Genomic DNA, 27,101 nt, shown 5'->3' on the forward strand with positions numbered 1-27,101 from the left:
TGTTCAACTGTTTTTGTTTTTTAAGTGTGCAAAAACAATTTAATGGAGTAAAGACGGCCTTTTCAACAAATGTTGCAGGAGTAAGTGGATACCCTGGGCAATAAAGTGAATCTCATCCTAAGTCTCAAACTTTATGTAAAACTTAACTGAAAATAGATCATGGACTTAAATGTAAAATGTAAAAACCTTTAGAAAAAAAAAGTAGAAAATCTTGGGGATCTAGGGCTTGGGCAAGAGTTTATAAACTTGACACCAGAAGCATAACCTATAAAAGGAAAACTTGATATATTGAGTCAGTTCGTTGCCACTGAGTCGATTCTGACTCGTAGCGACCCTATAGTGACCCTATAGGACAGAGTAGAACTGCCCCATAGGGCTTCCAAGGAGCACCTGGTGGATTCAAACCACTGATCCTTTGGTTACCAGCCAAGCTCTTAACCACTGCTCTACCAGAGTTTCCAGGGTTTTCTGATAAACTGAACTTCATAAAAATTAAAAATTTCGCTCCACAAAAGATCCCATTAAGAGGATTAAAAGACAAGCCACAGAATGGGAGAAAATGTTTGCAAAACACATATCCAACAAAGGACTAGTATCCAGAATATATAGAGAACTCACAAAACTCAACAATAAAACAACAACAAAATTCAATTAGAAAATTAATAAAAGACACAAAAAGATGTTATACCAAAAAAAAAAAAAAGGTGTTGTTAGTTGCCATCGAGATGATTCTGACTCATGGTGACCCCGTGTGTGCAGAGTATCATTGATCCATAGGGTTTTCAATGCTGTGACCTTTTGGAAACAGATCACCAGATCTGTCTTCTGAGGTACCTCTGAGTGGGTTCGCACCGCCAACCTTTCAGCTAGTCGTCCAGCACTTAACCATTTCCGCCACTCTAGTTGTTGTTGTTGTTGATAGTTGCTGTCAAGTTGATTCTGACTCATGGCGACCCCACGTGTGCAGAGTAGAACTGTTCCATAGGGTTTTCAAGGCTTTAACCTTCCAGAAGCAGATCGCTAGGCCTGTCTTCCAAGGCTCAAACCACCAACCTTTCAGCTAATAGTCGACTGCTTAACTGTTTGCACCACCCACAGACTCCAAATAGGATATACAGATGGCAAGGAAGTACATGAAAAGATGTTCACCAACATTAGCCATTAGGGAAATGCAAATTAAAACCACAACGAGATATCACTGTACACCGATCAGAACATCTAAAATAAGAAAAATAGTGCCAACACCAAATGCTGCAAGGAGGCAGAGGAACTAGTGCACTCACACATTGCTGGTGGGAATGCCATACGGTGGGGCCCCTCCAGAAAACACTTCGGAAGTTTCCTAAAAAAAAAAAAAAAAAAAGTAGACATGCAACTGCCATACAACCTGCCATTTGTACTGGGCCTTTACTCTAGAGAGATGGAAACCTGTGTTCACACAAAAACAGGCTCGTGTTTACAGCCGATTGATTCATAAAAGGCCCAGACTGGGAACAACCCAGATGTCCTTCAACGAGTCAATGGTTAAACAAATTGTGGCACATTTATACCATGGAATACTACCCAACAAAGAAAAAAAAAGGAATGAACTATTGATACAACAACCTAGATCAAACTCCAGAGAATAACTGAAAAATATCTTATTTTCTTCTCTGCTGAAGTCTGCTTGTGGGAGGATTTTATTACGGGCTCCTTTGAGATCAGGCTTGGCCATGTGAACTGTGTTGGTCTTTGTGAGCAGAAGTGGTACGTGCCACTTCTGAAGAAAAGTTTTAAGAGCTTTAGAGTGGCTGTGTTGGCACTCTTTTTCCTTGGTCACATGACCACCCTGGCTCTTCCTTTACCAGAGATACTGGAAAGAAGAATTACAGAGCAGAGCCACAGTGTAGTGACAATGGGCATATAATGTGAGCAAAATATAAAGTATTGTTTTTACAACCACTGACACATTAGAATTCGTTATTGCAGCAGAACCCAGCTTAAGCTGTCTGATACATTCTTCACATTCTTTGACAGCTTCCATTTGCATTTGGGTTAGAGCCCAAAATACTTTGCCTTCAAGACACTGTATAAGCTGGCCTCTGCCATCCCACTGACTTTACCTGCTACCACATTTCTGACCCCTAAAGATTCTATAAACTCCTGGACATCGATTTTGTTTATTTGGTACATTTGTCATGACACTCCTTTCATGCAAAACACTCTTCATCTCTTTGTGAGTCAATATTATTCTCACTAATTCTTCAAGGGTTTGCCTTAAACATCATTTTCTCAGAAAGTCCTTCATGACTATCAGCAACTCTTTTAGACAATAACAATTTCCTGTTGTTGACAGTATTCTTCAAATGTCTTTCTTTTATAAAATAAGTGTAGTCAAGAAATTGTAAGGCAGTCACGTTTCTACTGCCAATGCTCTAAAGAAAGAACCAGGGGACTGGTTGTGATGAGAACTTGATTAAGACTCAGTTTCTCACATTTATCTAACTATATTTCTGAGAAAATATGAGCATTGGGTTAAGAAATTATGTATTATATATTTGAAACATAATTAACTAATATTAATTATAATTCATTGAAACACTGATATTTCATTAACTTTTGAACATTGAACATTGACTTTCTAAAAAACTACACATAAATAATTAAATCTAATCCTAGTGCAGTAGGAATATGATAAGGTCCATGCTTCAGAATCCATATTTTTATAAGAAATTGCAGGGACCAAGGACTCATGGTCAACCAAGTCATGGACGTTTGGACCTCAGAATATCTACAGATGCTAGGGAGTGAGGGGCCATAGAAACATTCAATTTATAATTTATAATTCTATTTATGTTTGTTTACTGATTATCATAATCTGTCTTCCTCACATGACAGTGAACTCCACAAGGACAAAGGCTGTGGGTGTCTTGTTTATCACTGTATCCCCAGTGCCAAGAACTGAACCTGACATACAAGAGAAGCTTAAATAGCATGACAGTAAAGACCTCTTTAGCAGAAATATACCTTCCACCTGAATTATCATGTGCAGTTGCATAGCGGTCATTTATTTCCACAAATAAAGTGAATACACAATAATAGCTCTGCCTGTGGTTACTAGTCACTATCAGCCATAATTGCCTCGACAGCAATGGGTTTGGTTTGGTTTTATGGATACCTAAAACCACCAGGTGCTTGGTATTTTATAGGAGGATGTATCCTTCAGTTATGTTTTGAGAGTTATTCTCTATGTTGACATTTGGCTTGGGCCAATAATGTTGTTGCTGTTAGGTGTTGCCACCGAGTCGATTCTGACTCATAACGACCCTATGTACAACAGGATGAAACACTGCCCGGGCTGTGCCTTTGGTCCTGGGCCAGTAATAGCTACTATTTATTGCACACTTACTATGTGTCAGGAACTATTCAAAATTATTATAAATATTTTATATTATTTAACCTTCACAACAATTCGGTGATACAGATGTTTTTATATTTTATTTTGCAGACAAAAAAATCTAATGCTCAGAAACATTAAGTGATTTTCCCGAAGCCTTATAGGTAGCAAGTGACATAGACTGGACTGGAACTCAGCTCCATCCAAAGCCGGGCTTCCCAAACTCTATGCTCCCTGCTTCCGCACAGCTCCATAGTCAACCTCTATGTGTCTGGTAGAGATTTCTGACTTTACTCATTCTGGAAGGTTACAGATTGTTCATAGATACTTCCTCCCTCAATATTAAGTTGGAAGAAGAGATTACATCTGCTTTTTATTTTAATTTCACTACACAATGGAAAAACTAGAAATTTAATGACCTTGAAAATGCTAATATTTCCTGATAAGGGGTCTCTATGGACAGCTTAGTTGATACCTTAATTGATGTTCTTATCTAGTGTGAATATAAAACAGCCAACTTCATTATGTAAGCTACCATCTTTTGTGAGCTAGACAGGATCAATATTCTCTGGGATCCTGGGTTTCAAGCAGGACTAAACAATGGGAACGTGATAAGCGAGGTGCACTCATCGTTGAGAAGCTCACATTTTATTAGGTCTTTTTTTCATGTTGAGAGTTGCACACGGGACTTTTTTACAGGGGTAACACAAGGTGCCTTCGAATGGGTCAACTGACGAGAAACAGACTACATGGCGTGAACAGGAGCTCCAAGCTCCCATCAGCACACTCTAGTCCCTTTCTCCTAGGACTCCTAGCTAATTTTGGATAAATGAAATTTTCAAGGAGCTATGTCAGCATTCCTGCAACATGCTTTGATTTAAGATTGATTTTAAAGCATTCCTCCCCCACAAAAACCCTGCTAAAATACCAATGTCCCAGCCCCATTGTCTGTGAAAGGAGAAACAAGACCCTTCCAGAAATGGTGTTCTAGCAGCAAGCAATCTCCCAAACAGTATGTCAGTGAGGTAATAATAACAGGGGTAAGCAAAAGACAGAAATATTTAAAGTAATGATGCCATCTCTCTTCAGGATTCCTGGGAACAAGTGAGATAATATTTAAGGACTTTTTCAATTGCCATTCTATTAACTAATTATTCCATGCCTCCCAAGTGTGTGTATTTATTTTTATTATTGTACTTTAGATGAAGGTTTACAGAACAAACTAGTTTCTCATTAAACAGTTAGTACAACACATTATTTTGTGACATTGGTTAACAATCCCACGACATGTCAACACTCTCCCTTCTCAACCTTGGGTACCCTATTACCAGCTTTCCTGTCCCCTCCTGCCTTCTTGTCCTTGCCCCTGGGCTGGTGTGCCCCTTTAGTCTCGTTTTGTTTCATGGGCCTATCTAATCTTTGGCTGAAGGGTGAACCTCGGGAGTGACTTCATTACTGAGCGAAAAGGGTGTCTGGGGGCCATAGTCTCAGAGTTTCTCCAGTCTCTGTCAGGCCAGTAAGTCTCGTCTTTTTTTGTGAGTTAGAATTTTGTTCTACATTTTTATCCCATTTTGTCCGGGACCCTCTATTGTGATCCCTGTCAGAGCAGTCAGTGGTGGCAGCTGGGCACCATCTAGTTGTACTGAACTCTGTTGGATGGAGGCCATGGCAGATGTCGTCCATTAGTCCTTTGGACTAATGTTTCCCTTGTATCTTTAGTTTTCTTCCTTGCTCCCTAAGGGGTGAGACCAGTGGAGTATCTTAGATGGCCGCTCACAGGCTTTTAAGACCTCAGACGCTACTCACCGAAGTATTTATTGAAAATAAAAATCACCTTCATGAAGAACTAACATATACGAAGCACACATTATAAGTTAGGCACTGTGATTACATTTGATTTCATTTAATGTACACAGTAATCCTATAAAGTAGGTGTGATTAAGTCTATTTTACAGTTGAGGAAACTGATGATTTTAAACAAATTAAGTGAATTTCTCAGAATCATTTTCCTGGCAAATAATAGAGCCAGAACTTGAAATAAAGGTTTCCAACTTCAACCTCTCAATTTCTTGCTATCTAGTGCCTGTTATGTGCAAAAGCTTTTACCAGGCAAGGAAAAGACTGTTCCCAAATTGAATGGTTACCAGAATCCCTGGAGTTCTAGTTAAACACACAGATTCCTAGCAGCCTTCTTGACAGTTCTGACTCAGTAGGTCTGGGCTAGGGCCTAGGGAGCCCTGGGGGCACAATGGTTAAAGCACTTGGCTGCTAACCAAAAGGCTGGTGATTAGAAATCACTAGCCTCTCTGTGGGAGGAAGATGTAGCAGTCTGCTTCCGTAAAGACTTACAGCCTTAGAAATCTCATGGGGCAGTTCTACTCTGTTCTATAGGGTTGCTATGAGTAGGAATCGACTTCATGGCAACAGGTTAAGTTTTGGTTTTGGGCTGGGGCCTTGGAACAAGTGTTTTTACACGCATCTTAAGCAGTTTCTGGTCAGCCAAATTTCCGAGTAACTTCAGGAGAATAAGGGATATATAACTGGATTCAACACTCAGGGTGATTTGCTTATTGAAAAGAATCCTAGTCACTGCTTTGGAAACATGCGGTTTGAATCTATTTTGCATCTACAATTACACTAATAAGTACTTTAATATATGATTGATCAGGAGAATAAACGCATTTTTTCTGATAATTATTGCTTGTGTTTTTCAGTATAAGAGGAAAGAAAAATTATTTCAACTGAGCATTCAAATATTCTTTGTGCACATTTTAAACTCCAAGATATCCAAATTCTATGTAAATTTTAACCATTTTTAGCTATATATTCAGTTGTCTTATATCTAGTGCATTATATAAATGTGGTGTAATTCAAATAGCAAATGCTCTCAAGGTGTCTAGTGGAAAGTGTTCTGAAAATATGGTCTTCTTTTATGTCTTTATTCAGTTGATTTTTTTTTTTAATCTGATATTTATATATCCATCTGCTCTGGATTTCCTGGGGCACTCTTGTTATCCTCACAAATCACTTTATTATGAAAATAATAGCTCATACTTAACATTTCCTATAGACCAAGCACTTACCATGAAGATCAAAGATTACAGCCTTCAGTATGGATTACACATCAACATAAAGAAAACAAAAATCCTCACAACTGGACCAATAAACAACGTCATGGTAAAAGGAGAAAAGATTGATATTGTCAAGGATTTCATTTTACTTGGACCCACAACCAATGCCCGTGGAAGCAGTAGTCAAGAAATCAAACAATGCATTGCAATGGGCAAATCTGCTGCAAAAGACCTCTTAAAGTGTTAAAAGGCAAAGATGTCACTTTAAGGACTAAGGTGCACCTGACCCAAGCCATGGTATTTTCAATTGCCTCATATGTATGCAAAAGCTGGACAATGAATAAGGAAGATTGAAGAAGAATTGACGTCTTTGCATTATGGTGGTGGCGAAGGATATTGACTATCCCATGGACTGCCAAAAGAAGAAACAAATCTGTCTTGGAAGAAGTACAGTCAGAATGCTCCTTAGAAGCAAGGATGGCGAGATTTCATCTCATGTACTTTGGACGTGTTATCAGGAGGGATCAGTTCCTGGAGAAAGACGTCATGCTTGGTAAAGTAGAAGGTCAGTGAAAAACAGGAAGACCCTCAACCAGATGAACTGACACAGTGGCTACAACAATGGGCTTAAGCATAACAATGACTGTGGGGACGGTGCAGGACTCAGCAGTGTTTCATTCTGTTGTGCATAGGGTCGTTACGAGTTAGAACCAACTCCAAGACATCTAACAGCAACAACAACAGCATAGACCAAGCATTTGGCTCAAGAATTTTAAATGTATTGATTCATTTCATCCTCAAAACATTTGTATGTAGTAGCTACTTAGTTATCATGATCACCATTTTACATGTAAGGAAACCGAGGTAGAGAGCCATTCAGCATATATCAATGATTTCTTGCTGCTTTTTTAAAATGACAGAATCCTCAGATACAAGACAAATAAGTGAGCATCCATTGTCAGCCTAGGAATATTAATTATCTAGGTTCTCCAGATAATTGGTGTTGGTGAAGAATATTGAATATACCATGGACTGCCACAAGAATGAACAAATCTGTCTGGGAAGAAGTACAGCCAGAACGCTCCTTAGAAGGGAGGATGGTGAGACTTCATCTTGTGTACTTTGGACACGTTATCAGGAGGGACCAGTCTCTGGAGAAGGAAGTCATGCTTGGTAAAGTAGAGGGTCAGTGAAAAAGAAGAAGACTCTCAAAGAGATGTATTGACACAGCGGCTGCAACAATGGGCTCAAACATAGCAATGATTATGAAGACGGGTCAGGACTGGGCAGTGTTTCTTTCTGCTGTACACAGGGCTGCTATGAGTTGGAACTGACTCGATGGTACCTAACAACAACAAGTTCTCCAGCACTGAATTCCAGCCAAGGAAATTGTTTATCGAGTTGTAGTACAATGCCCTGGAACTTACCTCCATAAAGCAGTGATTCAGCGTCTACATTATTTACTTGTCAACGTGGGCATTGTGGAAGGGGTTGTTTTCACAGGGAAGAAGGCAACATTTGGTGTCTACAGTGAATTAAGCCAAATTAGCAACACTCATAAAATCAAGAAATTCTCAGTGGGATTCTCTTCTCATCAAGGTATTTACACACAGTGACTCACATTGTTTTCCTTGTGGAATTTTATCTATAACAAATATGAATATAGACATGGTATATACGGATGATAATTATTACTGCAGCTAACTTCATAGAGCAGTTCCTATCTGCTAGGCTCTGTGCTGAATGTTTTACGTGGATTATCCCAGTTAATTCTTGCAACTATCTTGATTTCTTTTTCCTGATTTAACAGATTTTTTTAAAAAAAATTTAGAAGGGTAAAACCAAAACCAAACCCATTGCTGTCCAGTCAATTCTGACTCATAGCGACCCTACAGGACAGAGTAGAGCTGCTCCATAGGGTTTCCAAGGAGGGGCTAGTGGATTCGAACTGCCAACCTTTTGGTTAGCAGCCAAACTCTTAACGACTGCACCACCAGGCCTCCTTTAGAAGTGTAAGCAACCTAAAATACCTGAAGTCCAGAGAAAGACATAAATAGTGTTTGAAGGTAGGTATCTGACTTCAGAGACTGCCTTCTTATCCACCATACACTATTGTGCAGGTTGACTGAAATCCAGGTGCACAGACAAATCCAAACATTGAACATTGGTAGCTGCCAGGCGAACAACCACTCCCAAAGAAATCACCCACACAGCCATAAGAAATGGACTTCTAACTTTATACTGCTGTTGTTGTTAGGTGCTACTGAGTTGATTCCAACCCATAGTGACCCCATGTGACAGAGCAGAACTGCCTCATAGAGTATTCTTGGTTGTAAGAAGCAGATCACTAGTCTTTCTCCCATGGTTGGGTTTAAACCACCAACCTTTTGTTTAGCAGCAGAACCCTTAATCGCTGTGCCATCAAGGCTCCTTGACTTCATACTAGTTTAGGTGACATCGTGTTGTTGCTGTTGTTGTTGTCCAGGAGGTTCCGACTCACAGCAAACTTCCACCTTCTGTACAACAGAACAACAGGTGTCCCCGTCCTGCACCATCCTCACAATGGTTGCTGTGTTTGAGCCCATTGTTGCTGCCACTGTGTCCATCCATCTCATTGAGAGTCTTCCTGTTTTTCACTGACCCTCTGCTTTACCAAGCATGATGTCCTTCTCCAAGGACTGGTCTCTCCTGATAACATGTCCAAAGTATGTGAGGGGAAGTCTCCCCATCCTCCCTTCTAAGGAGCATTCTGGTTGTCCTTCTTCCAAGGCAGATTTGTTCGTTCTTCTGGAAGTCTGTGGTATATTCAATATTCTTCACCAACGCCATAATTCAAGTGCGTCAATTCTTCTCTGGTCTGCCTTTTTCATTGTCCAGCTTTCTCATGCATATGAGGCAAATCTCCAGTAAATCAGTCTTGGGATGAAGGATCTGGGATCTACCTTACCTAAGATACTCTTAGTCTGGAAAAGTGAATGCAAAGAGGAAATGGTAACTGTCTTCAAATGTTGGCAGGGGAGGCCCTGTTTCCTGTTGTCTTCAGGAGAAAGGAATCTAGGAAGAAACAGTTCAGCTTAAAGTCAGTGGTTCTTTCTCATTAGAGGGATGCAAGGGGTTTCTGAAACCTAAAAAAAAAAAAAAAATCCATGAACTGGTCAGCTGCTTTGACGCTAATACCTGCAAGTGGTCTCTTCCGACTCACTGCATCTTTGCAGTACAAAAGAAAAAAGAAAACGACTTCTGGGTGCGGGGAAGGCAGCCACCACAAGAGGGCAGCCGTACCTTGAGATGCCCTGCAGTTCAAACAAAGCATTGGAGCTGAGGGTTTTGAAATGCAGTCCATGGACATCGGGGAAGGACTCATTGTGGTCCCTGATGGCCAGCACCAAGTGGGGCAGCTCTGTCTGACGGGGCCTACAGCTTCCCAGGCAGCCAGGTGATCTGGTCTGTTTACCTGGCAATGTAGAGTCAACCAATTTGCAATTTGCTGCAGGCAAAAAAATGACTTTCTTATTTCCTTTCTCTTGATACGGGAAACCCCCCACTCTTTTCGGAACACAGTGTCCTGGATTGATGAGATTTGGGTCGTGGCATCCTTTGTATCTTAAAAGGCCATTCTCAGCCACAGACAACTTAAGGGTTTAAGAAAACATTAAACAGCAAAGGTGGAGCCTGAAAGAAAGACGCTGTACAAAGATATCTGAGCTATCATGGGTTATAATAAGAGGTACTCTTTCTGGAGCGTGAAGGATGATCATAGGGTTTTTCTCTTTCAGTCACCTTACAGCGATGATGCAAATTATGTCTTGTTACTTTACTTAACAGATGAGGAAATCCGACCATGTCCAGGATGTCACAACTGGAAGACAGCAGGGCTGAGACGTAAAGCCAGGCTTGTTTTGTTCTGAAGCCCTCATTTTTCAGCCTCAGCTCCACAAGCTCTCTATTTTTCATCCCAAACTCCTCCCAAGAACAGCAGGGGCAAAGTGTGAAGAATATATCCAGGGAGGCATTTATGGCATCCTGATATCCTGTTGTCCCCTAGCTTTGACCCCAGAGCACTGAAGACACCCCTTGCAGGCAGACAACTGCAACTCTCTGACCCTTTAATAGAAGGAACTTGTGACAGGGCTGCTGTTGAGGTGCTGCAATTGTTCATCTTAATCTGTGTGACATCAAGTGACCTACTTTCTCAGCAATTTTGCATATGATTTTTAATAAACCTAGTCATCTGGGTGGTGCAAACAGTTAAGCACTCGATAACTAACCCAAAAGGTTGGCCATTTGAAGCCACTAAGAGGTGCCTCAGAAGACAGGCCTGGTGATCTGCTTCTGAAAGTTCCAGCTGTGAAAATCCTATGAAGCAGTTCTACTCCGCAAACAAACCTGAAGTCACCATGAGCCGGAACAACAACACAGTCATCCCCAGTGAGGGGCAGAAGATGTCTGGAAGTCGGCAAGAAAGAGTATCCTGTTGTTAACTGCTGTGACGTCAATTCCGACTCATGGCAACCTCATGTGTGCAGAGTAGAACTGCTCCATAGGGTTTTCAAGGCTGTGACCTTTCAGAAACCTATCACCAGGCCTGTCTTCCAAGGAGATCTCTGGTGGTGCAGTGGTTACAGTGCTCGGCTGCTAACTAAAAGGTCAGCAATTCAAACCTACCCAGCTGCTCCATGGGAGAAAGATGTGGCAGTCTGCTTCCGTAAAGATTACAGCCTTGGAAACCCTATGGGGCAGGTCTACTCTGTCCTGTGGGTCATTATGAGTCAGAATTGACTCAACAGCGACGGGTTTGGTTTTTGGTCTTCCAAGGTGTCTCTGGGTAGTTTCGAACCATCAACCTTCAGCTAATAGTCAAGCACTGGACTGCACCACCCAGGGGCCTTCAAAAAGTAAACACAGGCATCTAGTTTGGGGTGATCTGACACGCGCCCTTCTGTACTCTACAAGGGTCCTTGGGGGGGTTCCCCTCCAGGTATCCCAGGCCCTGAATGCTGAGTCTCATCTAGTTTTGCAGTATTGTCTGGAAGTCAGCACAAAAGAGCGCCCTCTGGAGGAGAACAGAGACGGAATCCTCCTCTGAGTTCACCAGAGAAAAGGCATAGCAGAAGCCGTCCACTGACCTTGAGCTGGCTTGAAGGCCTATGCCCGTGGCCCCACCACACCAGAGAACTCTCGCGGGAAAGAGAGAAACTATGTATGCCCTTCGACAACCTGAGAGGACAGATTGCTGCAGGATCAGCAAATGAAGCTGAAGCTCCTGGTTTTTCAATTACCAAAGCTCCCATTTAGTGACTATAACAATGATCCCAACAGTTACAGGTACAGCTCAGAGTTAAGCGTAAAGAACATATCCTTTCTCTGGAGCTGAAGTACTGTTAAAGGCATAATGGTCTCCATTGAAAACAACCCTTTTAAACAGAAATGACAAGAAAACATCTGTGTTCTAAGAGTCTCCCTTTCCCACTCTGCCGGGCGCCCTGCTTGGTGCTGTTTCAGGACATCAAGCACGACCACGTATGCAGCACTCCACTTAGCAGAAATGTTTTGGAAGCTGCTGTTGCTAAACTATGGCTAATTCCAAGTGCAAAAATATACCTCTCCGCGAAATACGCTTCCTTCATGCCACCTTCAACTCGGGCAGTTCTGGAGTGGAATATGTTCAGTTTATGCAAAGCTGGAAGGAAAGGAAAACGGAACCCATATCCAAAGTATGTTGACACCTCTCAGAGCCTTCAAACAATTGCAAATTTACTCATAAGAGAGATGGGACAAGGTCATCAGATCCTGGGGACACTAGATTTTTTGAGATGATAATATATTTATTATATCTTTGTTCACAGATCATAGATTTTTTAAAAGAAAGAAGTTATGTATTCTTTCTTTAAATTCCATGCACACAGCTATACTTCTGCTTTTATTATTTTTCCATAATTCTATTCATTAGTTCACATATCATAACTATCTCCAGCATAGTGCTGGCCAGCAAATTTTTATTGATCAAGTTTCTACTTCGAGTCTCAAACCAGAACAATATGCAGGTTTATTGTTCACAATGAGGAGAGGGTCCTGGTGTTTATCTTTGACCCTTCTCTTTGACTCATTACATCAATGTCCTATGACTGCTGAAAGCAATTACCACAAACCTAGTGACTTAACACAAATGTATTATCTTACAGTTCTGGAGATCAGCAGTCCTAATAGAAAGGTATAAGCAGAGCTGTGTTTCCTTCTGAAAACTGTAGAGGAGAATCCATTTCCTTGTCTTTTCCAGCTTCTAGAAGCCACTGCGTTCCTTGTCTTGTGGTCCCTTCCTCCATTTTCAAAGTCAGCTGTATAGCATCTTCAAATTTCTCTCCCTTCTTCCCTCCCCTCCCCTTCTTTTCCTGCTCCCCCTTCTCTTTCTCTCTCTCCCCACTCTGCTTCTACCATCATATTTCCTTCTCTAATGCTAATTCTCCTGCCTGTCTCTTATAAGGACCTTTGTAATTGTATACAGCCCGCCCAGATAATCCAGGATAATCTCACCATCTCGTGATTCTCGACTTAACCACATTTGCAAAATCCCTTTTGCCATGCAAGGTAGTATATTCACATGTTCTAGGAATTAGCATGTGGACTTCTTTGGGGGGATATTATTCTGTCTACCACCCTCTTATATTTGAGCTTCTCATATCCTTCATTTCTTTGCTTCCACTGTTTTGTGCAAAGTATTTTCAAGAAAATGAAACGAAGAGGTTCACACTCGAGATGTATGAGTAGAATTCAGTGATCCTCTGGACACCATGACAAATCTTTTAGAAGTCCAAATTGTCCTAGTGCAGCACCACAAGAATTTTAGTTTTTCCAGATAAAGGTAAAAGTTCTCTGAATTCTGCTGGATGGTACTCTGGACAATTTTTTTTTTCTTCAGTACAATTAAAAATGTATTTCTGTTAAAGCATATATGCATATTAAAATAGAAAATCAACTTAATATTTTGAATCTTAAGAAGTTTTTCCCAAAAGGAAAACATTACTCACAGTTCAAACAGTGTGAAAGGCATGAGCGTGTCTTTGGCATGTCAAGAATTACTGGGACTTGAGCCCTGGTAGCATAGTGGTTAAGAGCTTGGTTGCTAACCAGAAGGTCGGCAGTTTGAATCCACCAGCTGCTCCTTGGAAACCCTCTGGGGCAGTTCTCTGACCTATAGGGTCACTATGAGTCCGAATTGACTCAATGGCAATGGGGTTTGTTTTTTTTTTTAAGCACTCACAACAGAAAAAGGTAAAAATAAATTTAGTAGAGACAGGAAAATGGAAACAATGACCCATTTGTGGAATAGGGGACTCTTGCTATTAGTACTGTGATTTAAGTTGCCCCTTTTCCACTGTCACCCTAGTCTACTCCCCATAATCCTGTGAAACACTATAAGGGGCTACACTAGCACAAAAACCAAAAAAAAACCCAACCCCATTGCCAGCGAGTCTATCTGACTCATAATGACCATATAGGGTAGAGGAGAACTGCCCCATAGGGTTTCCAAGGAGCAGCTGGTGGATTCTAACTGCTGACCTTTGGTTAGTAGGGTAACTGTTAACCACTGCACCAGCTTACTTATCTAAAATTTCCCTTTTTAACACTGACTGTTATATAACATGTTACATGTTATTATACCAAACCATTGTGTTTAAAGCACAGACTTACCACCAAATTTAGGACTCCATTTTCTGTTTGACTCTTGGCTCAAATATCTTGAAATTGGCTCCAAAGTGTATAGGTCAAAAGAAGCCCAACATCAAACTCTCTTGAACACTAATCTCTGAAAAGAGAAAAAAAAGAAAATTCTGATTTTCCTCTGGGGCAACACTTTCACCCCTCAAAATAAGTAACTCAGAATACTCAAAGACATAGGATCTGTATATAATTATTGAAAAATAATAATAAAAGCTAAAATGTAGATAAAAGCTACAATGTTTTGTAGAACTATCTAAATTTCTATTTTAGTAATCTATTTTTATGTACATTAATTTTATTATTCATATGTTATAAGTTTGTAGAATGTTGCTTCCCACATAAGAAAAATTTAGATAGATATAAATATTCATTACCTTGGTATTCTATGAGTTCATCTTTTCCAAATCTAGTTATAGATACTGTAATAGCAAAAAATTCAGACGCTCTAAAGACTATAAAAAAAATTTTATTTGAAAAAAATTTCTGAGAAAGCTTCGACAGAGAAAACCTAAAGAATGTACAAGGAAGAAAATAACCAAGACAGAAGCATACATTAACAAAATTTTAAAAAAGAGAGAGGCAGGGGTATACAAAGAGAATTCATAAACCCTGAAGTTGGTAATTTGAAGAGTGTCAAGCTAATTTAAGAAGAAGAAGGAGGAAGAAGAGAAGAAAGCACAAAAAAAAAAAAAAAAAAAATCCTATTAGGATGAAACCAAAAACACCTGTTGCCATCGAGTCAATTCCAACTCATAGCGACCCTATAGGACAGATTAGAACTGCCTATAGGGTTTCCAAGGAATGGCTGGTGGATTCAAACTGCAGACCTTTTGGTTAACAGCTGAGCTCTGAACCCCTGCACAGTCAGGGCTCCATTAGAGTGATAGAGGGGACATAACCACAAATTTAGAGAAATTTTCATAACAAAGGAGAAAACTATAAGCAGGTATGTACCAAAAATGAAAAAAGTATATCACATGTACAGTTTCCTAAAAAAACAAAAAACATGGAGTACTAAAATTGACTCAATAAAATAGAAAAAAACTCACAATAAACCAATAACCGTATTTTTTTTTCTGAAGGGCTATTTAATTGTGTGGACACATGCACACAATGTGTATCTGACACCTGCACATTTGGATTACAACACATTTCAGATGGACTTTTATGCTTATACTACACTTACATATTTCTTGATTCCAAGTTAGGAAGTGGTGTACTTGAGGCCCAATAATTCCCCTAACATAAGCTGTGGTCTCCCTAAATAAAAATGGGCCACCATACTTTAGATTTCACAAGTTATCAAGATAATAAAACAAATCGCTGTGTAGCCACACCTAGTTTAAAAACCATTACCAAGGGCACTGATGCCCCCATAAGTTCTCCTAGTTTGCATACCCCTCCCTCCACCGTAGCAACCCTCTGGTCTGATTTGTGTGCTATCATTACGTTGCTTTTATTATATTATAGTTTTTTTTAGAAAATGTACTTTTCCTAAAAATACATTGTTAAATTCTGCATATTTGAAGTTTTTGATAGATGTTATTATACTGCACTTATTCTTTTGTAACACATTTTTCTAAATTATGATAATTATGATTATATTGATGCCGATTCCTAAGTTTATATACTTCCACTATTGTATGTTATTCCATTTTTTAATATATGCAATTAGTATAGTCTACTAAAGAGCATTTAGAAGTGTCCCGTTTTGCTATTGTAGACACTCATGCAACAAAGATTTTAGTATTTGAGTCCTGATGCAAAAATATAAAAATTTCTACTCCTGGATCTTAAGATATTCCTAGTTTACCAGAAAATGTTAAATTGTTTTCTACAGTGGTTGTACCAGCTTTCACTCGGCAATGTAGAAAAGGGCACATTCCTCTACATCTTTGTTGATATGAGTTATCATCAGACTTGAATTTTTGCAAAATGGTATCTCGTTGTGGTTTTAGTTTTCATTTCCTGATTACCATTGAACTTGAGTAGCTTTTCTATGGTTTTTTGGGCATTCTTATTTCCTAGTTTTAAAATGCTCATTGGTATCTTTTGCCAATTTTTCCATTGGATGATTTGTCTTGTTCTTATTGAGTAATTCATTCTTAACTGCCTGTGTGCCTGCCAATACTCCCTGAAAGATCTGAACTCCTTCCAATGCACTGCAGCTCAGTGCTGTCCCTCCAGGAGGCTCAAAGACCTCCGATCTCCTTAAGCGAGAAATACAAAACACTTCCCTCCATCAGTCTTGGTGTGGAACTCAGCAGACATTATTTTTCAGGATTGAGTATTCTCCGTGATCCTTTATCTAAGCCTAGAATCTCTCCTTCCTGAATATCTGTGTTTTTTTTTTTTTTCCAAGAAATTAGGGTAAACCATTTTTTTTTGCTGGGCCTTGTTTGATTCACATCCAACCAAGGCCTAGCTTGACTTTAACCCAGCAAGATTTTCTTTGTCTCTGAATAAAAACCTATTCAAAACACAGAACTTATTTAACACTTTTGGATCACTTTTGAAATGATAAACTTGTAGTTCTTGATATTCAAGCACTCTGCCAAACACACACCTGGCCAAATTCTTATTCACACATTTGTTTCAAGCAGAAGTATTAAAAAGATACAGCAGACACTTTTAGCAATGAAAATATTATGCAATCTCTAAACCTCTGAACACTAATTTTAGCTCCCAATACATTTGTCCAAACCACAGTTTATCAAGGCCAGGATTTTCTTCCAGGGGAAACTTAGGTCCACATCTATTGATACGGCGCAACTTACAGTTAAAACTTTGTATTGGAAAGTCTCCTACTGGCCCGATTTTTAAGGGAAGATAAATGGAAACATATTTCCGTAAGTTATTACCACCTCTGTGACATCTAAAACCTTGGAATATATTTAACTTTCCTTGTTTTGTAGCCTCTCTCTTTCCTTCTCTCTAAGTTAGCCTCTTTCTCCAGCAAACTCAGTAGTCTGCTCCCACATTTCTACATTCATCCTAGAGAGTTGCCTACTGCCAGTCTAAGGGGGCTTTGAGGGAGTCCTCAGAACTTCCTCCAATTCCCTTGCATTTTCAAGATTCTCTAGTATCTCCTCCATCTCAGCTACATAGGGGAGTAGAAGTTGTTGGGTGCCCGTGAGTCGATTCTGACTCATAGCAACCCCATGTGACAGAGTAGAACTGTCTCATAAGGTTTCCTACGCTGTAATCTTTATGGAAGAAGATCACCAGATGTTTCTCCTGCAGAGCCGGTGGGTGGATTTCAACTGTCAACTTTTCGGTTAGCAGCCAAGTGTTTAACTGTTGTACCACCAGGGCAGGGGAACTTGGATTGACCTGCCTTCAACTGTCCACTGGGCTGAGCTGTCAGAGGCTCAGGAACAGGAATGAAGCTCTTTGGTATCGCTTTCTCCCCTATGTCCTACAACTACCAAAAGTTCTCCTGATCTGGGCTACTGAGTCCTCCCTTGCGCATCCTTACCTCAAGATTCCCTCTTTCACTTTACTGATCATCCCCCTGCCCCCAATCTTAAAATGCTTTAGCAGTCTTCACTTTAGTCTCACTTCTGTCAAACACTGGGGACCTTTCAGTGGTCTAGTCAAGAGGAGTGGATCCAGAGTGTCTCTGGCTTGGCTTGCCCCTCAATTCAAAAAATGATTCAAAACATCTGGTGACACAACTTGACCAAGGCAAGGTCATGAAAGCTTCATAGACTCATCCAAACTCCCTTAGAGACCGAATTACCAGGCTGAGGGCTGGGGACCATGCTCTCAGGGGACGTCTAGCCCAATTAGCATAATATAGTTTATAAAGAAAATGTTCTACATCCTACATTGCTGACTAGTGTCTGGGGACATAAAAGCTTGTGAGTTGCCTTCTAAGATACTCCACTGGTCCCTCCCTTCTGGAGCAAGGGAGAATGAAGAAAACTACACATAGAAGGGAAATATTAGTCCAAAGGACTAATAGACCATGACTACCATGGCCTTCACCAGACTGAGTCCAGTACAGTTAGATAATGCCCGGCTACCACCACTGACTGCTCTGACAGGGATCACAACAGAGGGTCCCGGTCAGAACTGGAGAAAAATATAGAACAAAATTCTAACTCACAAAAAAAAAAAGAGACCAGACTTACTGGCCTGACAGAGACTGGAGAAACCCCGAGAGTATGGCCCCCAGACACTCTTTTAGCTCAGTAATGAAGTCACTCCCGCAGTTCACCGTTCAGCCGAAGATTAGACAGCTCCATAAAACAAAATGAGACTAATGGGGCACAACAATCCAGGGAGAAGGACTAGAAGGCAGCAGGGGACAGGAAAGCTGGTAACAGGGAACCCAAGCTGAGAAGGGGAGAGTGTTGACATGTCTCGGGGTTGGCAACCAATGTCAGGAAATGATATGTGTATTAATTGTTTAATGAGATACCAATTTGCTCTGTAAACCTTCATCTAAAGTACAAAAAAAAAAAAAAAAAAAAAAAAAAAAACCTGGTGACATTGGTCCAAATATTTCACTAGATTTGGAAGGGCAGTTTCTCCTTGTCCCTTTTATACTTGGGGTTTACATTAGTACTCCAAAAGGACACCAATATTTAATGGTAATTAATTTAAAGACATACTTACAAACATTGGGTTGTCCAGTTTCCTGTGACAAATAAACAGGGGCTTGTTATCTGGGAAGAGAAAACAGAAATGGTACCTAGGAGACCCTGAACAATTTCTGCATCCTATTTTCTCACATTCTGTAAAACTCATTTTCTTACAGACAGTCCCCTAATTCTAATTAGACATCTTTTTGCCTGACTGGTTCTGCTATTGACCTGATAGCCTTATAGCCATGACCAGCAGATCCTAAACAAATGGTTCCTTAGGGGCTTTGATGAGCATATTATTTCTTAATTGGATAAATGGTAGAGCCAAGATTCAAACCCAGGTGAGTTTGATGTTTGAGCCCTGGCTCTTTACCACTACTCTCCACTGCACATATCTGATGTGGACAGTCAGTTGTAACCTCCTTGAGAGAAAGGGCTTTGTGTGATGTAGGTAATCCCTGCTTTGAATGTTTCATACCTTGACCCTCTGGTTGCCAAAAGCATCAAGTAAGTCATCTGCCATCCGCCTTGTGTTTGCTTCCACATCTTCCGTGGACAGCCTCTCCATTTATCAGAACAGGATCCGACAGCCACATAGGCAAAGCCATGATTTAGCCTTATCCTCACTGCTTTAAGACATGGTCTCATGAGAGAACCAAGCTTTTCACATAACTGTTGTTATGTGCCGTCAAGTCAGTTGCTACTCATAGCAACCCCACAGGACAGAGTAGAACTGCCCCCAAAAGGGTTTCCAAGAAACAGCTGGTGGATTCGAACTCCTGACCTTTTGGTCAGCAGCCAAGTTCTTAACCACTGCGTCACCCTCCACTTTCATATAATAGAAGCTTCTAATATATTTGCTGGATAAAAGAGACTTTGAGTTAATTCAGAAATCAAACAATTTCTGAAAATAGAATCCACATTATTATTAAGTGTCTCATTATTGTTAAGTTTACCTGTCTGTTTTGCTTCACCGATTACTAAAAAAAAAGAGTTCTGAGCAGACAAGATTTTTTTCTGAAAAGTAAAGAAAATCAGAAAAAATAAACACAAGCTAAATGGAGGGAGACTGAATAGATGCACAGACTCATAGCCACAGAGGGCAGGAAATCTGACTGACAATAGGAAAACTGGAGAGCTATAGAAACACAAAACTCAGATGCATTCTAGAAAGAAAAAACAATAATAAGAGAGAGAGAGAAACAGGGAAGCAGAACAGCAACAGCACAGGGAAGAAAAATGATCATGTCAGAAGCAGAGAGAGATAAAATGAACAGTTAATGAAAGAATTTCTAACAGAAGGACTGGGGCATCATACAAGGAAAGATAAATGAGCGCCACTGGCTGGCCCTCTCCATGCCTGATCAGACTCTGAGAGCTGGATCCTTCCGGGTGGATTTTAATATTGGAGTGGCGGCAAGGCCTGGACGATAGACCTCATCGTTGACCCCACTAAAGGATCTCTTGCAGCAGCAACATGTTACAAAAGCAATAATGTTCGACCTTCCTATGTTTTTCCCTAAAGTCCCAGTTGACCGCCTAGAGAAGCTTTTTAGGCAATATGTTTGATGTCCTTGACTACTGACGCAGAGAGAGAGAGAAATATTCAAAGTATAAAATGCAACTTAATTATTTTTCTTTACATAAAATATAGACTCTTCTACACATATACCTTTCAAATTAGGGAGAGACCATAAATAGCTTTGCATTCATGTTCAGAAAATATACACACAAGTATATACATATTCAAATACACACACACAGACACACACACACACATACACACCCTTCAGTTCTGTTACTGACCCTAGAGTAGAAACTGAGGTGTAAGGAGAGATGGAGAGACACAGAGACAAAGGTGACAGGCACGGGAGTAGAGGAGATACATGTGGTCTGAAAAGAGACTGAGAGCTTCAGGCTTTGGCGGCTGTGTCTCCTGAAATATTTCAGTCTTCTCACTTATTTCCATGCCTCGGGTCTCACACCCTCCCAACCACAATCTAAACTGCTGTTAGAATTATTTTTCAACAAATATGATTATATAATTTTCTTGCTTCATTACTTTCAACAACTCCTTACATTCGCCTGAATGAAGTCAAAATTCCTTAGCTTGACATTCTTTCCCCAAACCTACTTTTCTTTTCTTTCTTTCCCGTAAACATCACTTCACAGATTCTCCCCTCGGGCTGCAGTGACTCCTTGCCATTGCTTTCCAGGATGCTGTTACCTCTGCTTGTACTGTTTTCTTTACAGGTCATGCATGGGCATAAAGAGTAAAATAGTTCTATATCGTTTTTTTGGGGAAAAGCAAACTTCCCTCTCCTTATCCCACCCCAAAGACAACCACTTTCACCTCTATTGATTAAATGTATTGGTATATATCTTGATTTCTAAATGAAATACTTACATTGCATCATCTTGACTTTTTAGCCTTAATTATTATCAGCTGACACCCCTCCCCCCTTTTTGGTGCAAGTACTTAAATCTCTTTGAGGGCAACACTTTGGTTCACTTACTTTGGACACGTCATCAGGAAAGGCCAATCCCTAGAAAAGGACATTATGTTTAGTAAAGTAGAGGGTCAGCAAAATCAAGGGAAGCCCTCAGTGAGAAGAACTGACATAACAACCACAACAGTAGATTCAAACATACCAACTATCATGAAGAAGGCACAGGACCTGGCAGCGTGTCATTCTGCTGTGCAAAATGTCACCGTGAGCTGCAGCAGATTCATGGGCAACTAACAACAAAACAGTTCTCCCCTTACTATCCCATCGTCTCCTCGTCCTCTCAGTATTGTTATCTATACATTTTTATAAGATCACTATTCCCTGTTTGCATTATCACGACAATGTAAATGCTACTCACAGCTGAAACACGTAACAAACTGTAATTGCTTTTCCCTCCCAGGGCTTTTTTTTTGTTTTCCTGGGAGCTAATAATTGCCATGTTTTTTAACATACTTATCAGTAACTAACTCTGCCAATTCCCTGAATTTCTTCTCAGGACATTTGTTTACATCGCGTATTCTATCAATTTCATCTTCCTGCAGAGTTGCCCCTTCTAATCTGAACTGCATGCCCTCTATGCCTGAAGTACATGCTGGGATCTCCCTTCACATTATATTCAAAGATTCACTTCATCTTTACCCTATGGTTCATCTCCTGTTTCCTGGTATTTCATGTCTTCCTCTTTCTTAGTTTCTATCCTCACCTTCGTGGAGCACGTGTAAGGTAAGTTTTAAGAGACTTTGAATGTCTGAAATTGTTTTCATTTTATCCTGACTCTTAACTGAAACTTTAGAGATTAGAATTCTATGTCTCAAAGAGTTTTCCTTCAAAATTTTGAGGCACTTCTGCAAGCTGAACATAACTGGAGAAAGACACACAATCAAACAGATTGGTCTCGCTTTAAATTCATGATCATTGTCTTAGTTTTCTAAGGCTTCCATAACAAAACACCATAAGATGGGCATCTGTAAAGAAAAGGAACGTATTTTCTCACAGTTCTGAAGACTAGAAGTGCAAAATCAAGGCTATGCTCTGTCTCTGTGCGCTCTAAGGTAAGATCCTTCCTTGTCTCTTTCAGTTTATGGTAGCCCCAGGCATTTCTTGGTGTTCCTTAGCTTGCAGACAGACTGCCACATGCTGCCCCTTGCTCAGTGTGCGTGCGTGTGTGTGTGTGTGTGTGTGTGTGTGTGTGTGTGTGTGAGAGAGAGAGAGAGAGAGAGACTCTCTCTCTACCTTCTCCCTCTGTACCAGACTCTACTCCAGTATGACCTTGTTAACCTATCTAAGTTCTGCAAAGAAAAACCCTATTTCTCCAAACAAAGTTGCTCTAAGGAGCATTCTGGCTATACTTCTTCCAAGATAAATTTATTCGTTTTTCTGGCAGTCCATGGTATAGTCAATATTCTTCACCAACACCATAATTCAAAGGTGTCAATTCTTCTTCAGTCTTCTTTACTCATTGTCCAGCTTTCCCATTCATATGATTAAAAATACCATGGCTTGGGTCAGGCACACCTTAGTCCTCAAAGTGACATCTTTGTTTCTTAACACTTTAAAGAGTTTTCTGCAGCAGATCTGCCCAATGCAATTGTCCTTTGATTGCTTGACTGCTGCTTCCAAGGATGTTGATTGTGGATACAAGTAAAATGAAATCCTTCACAACTTCAATATTTTCTCCGTTTACTATGTTGCTTATTGGTCCAGTTGTGAGGATTTTTGTTTTCTTTATGATGAGGTGCAATCCATACTGAAGGCTGTGGTCTTTGATCTTCATCAGTAAGAGCTTCAAGTCTTCTCAACTTTTAGCAAGCAAGGTTGTGTCATCTGCATATCACTGCAGGTTATTAATGAGTCTTCCTCCAATCCTAATGGCACATTCTTCTTCACGTAATCCAGTTTCTTGAATTATTTGCTCAGCATACAGATTGAATAAGTATAGTGAAAGGATACAACCCTGACACACACACCTTTCCTGGTTTTAAACCATGCAGTATCCCCTTGTTCTGTTCGTACTACTGCCTCTTGGTCTATGTACAGGTTCCACATGAACACAATTAAGTTTTCTGGAATACTCATTCTTAGCATTGTTATCCATAATTTCTTGTGATCTACACAGCCGTATGTCTTAGCACAGTCAATAAAACAGAGGTAAACGTCTTTCTGGTATTCTCTGCTTTCAGCCAGGATCCATCTGACATCTGCAGTTATATCCCTTGTTCCACGTCCTCTTCTGAATGCGGCTTGAACTTCTGGCACTTCCTTGTCCATGTACTGCTGCAACCACTTTTGAATGACCATCAGCAAAATTTTACTTGCATGTGATATTAATGATATTGTTTGATGATTTCCACCTTCTGTTTCTATTCTACAGTTAATAGACATTTGGGTTGTTTACAGTTTGGGACCATTACAAATAAGGCTGCTTTGAATATTTTTGCACAGGTTCTTTTGATGCATTTACATGTTTCTGTGAGGGTATATAAACAGAAGTGAAATGGCCGAATTACAGGGTATACCATAAATGCAGATTTAATAGCTTATGCAAACAGTTGTCCAAAACAATTTTAACAAATTATACTCCACATCCTTCACAATTCTTGACATTGTCAATCCCAGTAGCAGTCATTCCCCCACTTCCCCACTCCCTAGATTCTGGCAACCAAAAAAAATCTGTCTGTATGAATTTGCCTGTTCTGGACAATTCACAGAATTTGAATCAAACAATATATGGCCTTTTGTGTCTGGCTTCTTTTTCTTAGCAGAATGTCTTCAAGGTTCATTGGAGTTATAGCACGTATAGGTACTTCATTCCTTTTTATGACTGAATAATTGAATAATATCCCATTGAATAGATACACACATTTTGTTTATCCATTCTTCAGTTGATGGGCATTTAGATTGCTTCTGCATTTGGGCTATTATGAACAATATTGTTATGAACATTCATGTAAATATTTTCTGTGACATATGCATTCAGTTCCCTTGGGTATATGCTGAGGAGTGGAATTGCTAGGTCATATGGTAAATCTATGTTTAACTTTTTGAAGAACAGACAAACATCTCCACAGGGGCAGCACCATTTTGCATTCCACCAGCAGTGCATGATGGTTGCGATCTCTCCACATCCTTGTCAACACATGTTACTATCAGTCATTTTAATTATAGCCATTCTAGCAGATGTGAACAGGTAAATTCTTGTGGTTTTAATTTTTATTTCCCAAATGACTAATGATGTTAAGCATATTCATCTGCTTATTGGCCATTTTTATATCTTTTTTGGAGAAATAGCTATTCAAACACTTTGCCCATTTTTAAATGTATTATTTGTCTTTTTACTGTTGAGTTGTTTTATATATATACATATACATATAAATGTGTATCTGTGTGTGTATATATATGTATATATCTACATTTAAATACCTTTGTTGTGTACCATTGAGTAGATTCCGACTCATAACGACTCTAGAGGACAGAGTAGAACTGCCCTGTAGGGTTTCCTAGGCTGTAATCTTTGTGGCAGTGGATCACCATGCCTTTTCTCCCAACGAGCCCCTGATGGGTTCGAACCACCAACCTTTCAGTTAGCAGCTGAAGGCTTAACCATTGTGGAACCAGGGCTCACTCTCTCTAAAAATCCCTTGCCGTTGAGTTGATTCTGAATCACAGAAACCCTGTAGGACAGAGTAGAACTTCCCCACAGAGTTTCCAAGGCTGTAAATCTTTATGGAAGCAGACCACCATATCTTTCTCCCATGGAGCAGTTGATGAGTTTGAACCGCCATCCTTTTGGTTAATAGCCGAGTGCTTAACCACTGTGACACCAGGGCTCCTTCTCTCTTTCTCTTTCATGTATATATAAGTGCATATGTATACATATACATACGTACTTTTTTTTACATTAGAACCTTATAAAATATATACTTTGCAAATATTTTCTCCCATTGTATAAATTGTCTTTTCACTTTCTTGATGATGTTCTTTGAGGAATAAACATTTTAAAATTTGTTGAAGTTCAATTTCTTTTTCTTTTTTTTTTCCTCCTGTCTTAGGTTGGGTTCTCTACAGGAGCAAAACCAGTGAAGAGCACATATAAATGTATATAGGGAGATTCATTTCAAGGAAATGGCTTATGCAATTGTGGAGGCTGGCAAGTCCCAAATCCATGGGTCAGGCAGCAGGCTGGAGGATTTTCCTGACTCACGTGGTTGCAGGGGTTGATAAACCCAAAACCTGCAAGTCAGGAAGCAGGCTGCTGGCTCACAGGGTTGTGGGAGCTGGCGAATTCAAAATCTGCAGGTCAGGAAGCAGGCTGTTGGCTCACAGGGTTGTGGGAGCTGGCGAATCCAAAATCTGCAGGTCAGGAAGCAGGCTGCTGGCTCACAGGACTGTGGGAGATGGCGAATCCAAAATCTGTAGGTCAGGAAGCAGACTGCAGGCTTCTCACATCCCAAGAAGCAGAGGTCAGACAACAAGAGACAAAGGCAGGATGATGAGAGAGAGCTTTGCCAGAACATCTGTTTATATCATGGATGCAGGCCACACCCCCGAGGAAACTCTTGTTCCAGCTGATCGGCTGCTCACACCAGATCACAAAATCGGAGGTGATTACGGCATCTGCCAACCCATAGAGAATGACAGCCTAGCTAAATTGACACATAGCATTAACTATCTGTGATGGATTGAATTGTGTCCCTGCAAAACATGTGTTGTAAATCCTAACCTCTAGGCCTGAGGTTATAATCCCATTTGGGAATGGGTTATCTTTGTTATGTTAATGAGGCAGGATTAGTGTAGGGTGTATGTTGAGTCAATCTCTTGCAAGATACAAAAGGAGCAGATTAAGCAAGCAGAGATTGGGAAACATAGATGCCATACCACATGAAGATCACCAAGGAATCAAGGAATAAGGACCTTCCCCTAGGGCCAAAAGAGAGAAATCCTTTCTCTAGAGCAGGTGCCCTGAATTTAGCCTTCTAGCCTCCTAAATTGTGAGAGAAGAAACTTCTGTTTGTTAAAGCCACCCACTTGTGGCATTTCTGTTACAGCAGCACTAGATGACTAAGACACCATCTAACCCCCTTTGGCTGCTGCCTTTGCTTTTGGTGTCGTATCTGTCTGGTCCAAGGTAACAAAGAATTATGCCTATGTTTTCTTCTAAATGTTTCACAGTTATAACTCCAATTTAGGTCTTCAATGTGTTTTGATTTAGTTTTTGTGTATGGTGTGAAGTAGGAGTCCAACTTAATTATCTTGCATGTACATATCTAGTTGTTACAGCACCATTTTGAAAAAGGTTATTCTTTCTTTATTTAATTATCCTGACACCTTTGTCTAAAATCAATTAGCTATAAACACATGGGTTTATTCTGGACTCTCAATTCTATTCCATTGATCTATATGTCTATTCTTATGCAAGTAGCACACGATATTTATTACTGTAGCACTGTAGTATATTTTGAAATTGGGATATCTGGATCTTCTCATTTTGTTCCTTTTTTTTAAGATTGTTTCTGGCTATTCTGAGTTTCTCGAGTTTCAGCTTGTCAATTTCTTCAAAAATCTAGCTGAGATTTTGATAAGATTGTATTGAATCTGTAGATAAATTAGGGGAGTATCATCATCTTAGCAATATTAAGTCTTCAATCCATGAACACAGGATGTCTTTCCAATTATTTAGGTCTCCTTTAAATTTTTTCAATATTGTTTTTTAGTTCTCAAAGTATACATCTTGCACTTTTTTTGTTAAATTTATTCTGAAGTATTTTAGTCTTCTGTATGCTACTGCAAGTATATATTTTTTAAAATTTTGTTCTTGGAGTACTCATTGCTAGTG

Source organism: Trichechus manatus, unplaced genomic scaffold, assembly GCF_000243295.1.
Source record: "Trichechus manatus latirostris isolate Lorelei unplaced genomic scaffold, TriManLat1.0 scaffold00005, whole genome shotgun sequence".
Classification (NCBI taxonomy): domain Eukaryota; kingdom Metazoa; phylum Chordata; class Mammalia; order Sirenia; family Trichechidae; genus Trichechus; species Trichechus manatus.